Below are 1,182 nucleotides of genomic sequence, written 5' to 3'. Positions count from 1 at the left end.
TGGGGGAGGGGGGTAGGGCTAGTGTAGTGTGCTAGCAAGAGAGAGAGAGAGAAGGTGGTGGTGGTGGTATCATAACCGGAGGCGCCTCGGCTCCGTCTGTCAGCTGCCGACCACCGGAGTGTGAGGTGCGGCGAGGCGGGGTGCGGTGGGGCGTGGCGGGGTGTGGCGTGCAGCAAGGGGAAGGCCCGAATGCTGCGGCCAGCAGCGCCGCGTTGTGCAGTGCACTCCGGCCGGCCCCTTACGTTAGGAGGCGGGGGGTTGTGCGGTTTGCCCACGCCCCGCCCCGCCCCGCCACGCCCTGCACCGCGTATCACCACGTCTGCCACGCTGGCCACCGCGGTACATGCGGGGGGGTACAGGGCGCCGGGGGTGCGGCCGCCACACCGCACGGCTGCCGAGCTGAGTAGGGTCACTGTTGGCTAAAAAGTAAAGGGCGGCGAGCAAAAAGCCAACACCACGCCCCGCACCACTCCCCCACACACAGGCCCGCGCACGTCCGTACCGGGCGGGGCCCTCTCCTCTGTCTCCTCTCACCTGCGTGGCCCGAAAGCCGTTTACTTCGTACGAAACCGTTAACCTCACTACAAAACAGTTCACTTTACTACGAAACCGTTCACTGTATACTACAAAACCGTTGATTTACGACAAACTCTGTCGCACAGGCTAATAATAAGACGACATCGGCTTGACCTGTAGGCCTTTGATTTATCCAAATTAACCATGATCATTGAAAGGGAGTTTGAAAATGTTTTATGATGTGGCATTCGGTGGCATTATGATCATTTTTCATTTTATAAAGATCAAGTTTTCATCGAATCAATAAAATCATTAAGAATTCATAGTCGGCCGTCCGACGAAATGCTTTAACACAGTGTGCCAGGTGTGTGTGTGTGTGTGTGCGACACATTCCACTCCACGTGCTTTAAATACGTCGCGCGACTAACTCCACGTCGTTTCCGACGTCCAGCGCGCGCGCGTCCGTCCGCCCCCTCCCGCCTCTCAGCTGCTCATCCCCCTGACCTATAATCTGCCGACATCAGCGGCGGGCTCCCCCCCCCGTGTGGCTTGTAGAGAGTCGTTGGTCCCGTCCGCTCACGGCCGTGTGGAGAGAGTGATCGTTCGGCGGACGCACCGATTGGGTTGGCGTGCCGTCGCGACCGCTCGCGTGAAACTTGATTGGCA

At 59.1% G+C, this 1,182-nt stretch overlaps 1 protein-coding gene across 4 annotated transcripts in view; it reads right to left on the bottom strand.

Moving 5' to 3' along the window:
* Nucleotides 1-1,182, bottom strand: part of LOC113215181 (uncharacterized) — a 14,651-nt gene that overhangs the window by 3,768 nt on the left and 9,701 nt on the right. The window lies entirely within an intron of this gene.

The sequence above is a fragment of the Frankliniella occidentalis genome, unplaced genomic scaffold, assembly GCF_000697945.3.
Source record: "Frankliniella occidentalis isolate FOCC.00 unplaced genomic scaffold, Focc_3.1 Scaffold5, whole genome shotgun sequence".
Classification (NCBI taxonomy): Eukaryota; Metazoa; Arthropoda; class Insecta; order Thysanoptera; family Thripidae; genus Frankliniella; species Frankliniella occidentalis.
This window is presented reverse-complemented; position numbering and strand designations above follow the sequence as displayed.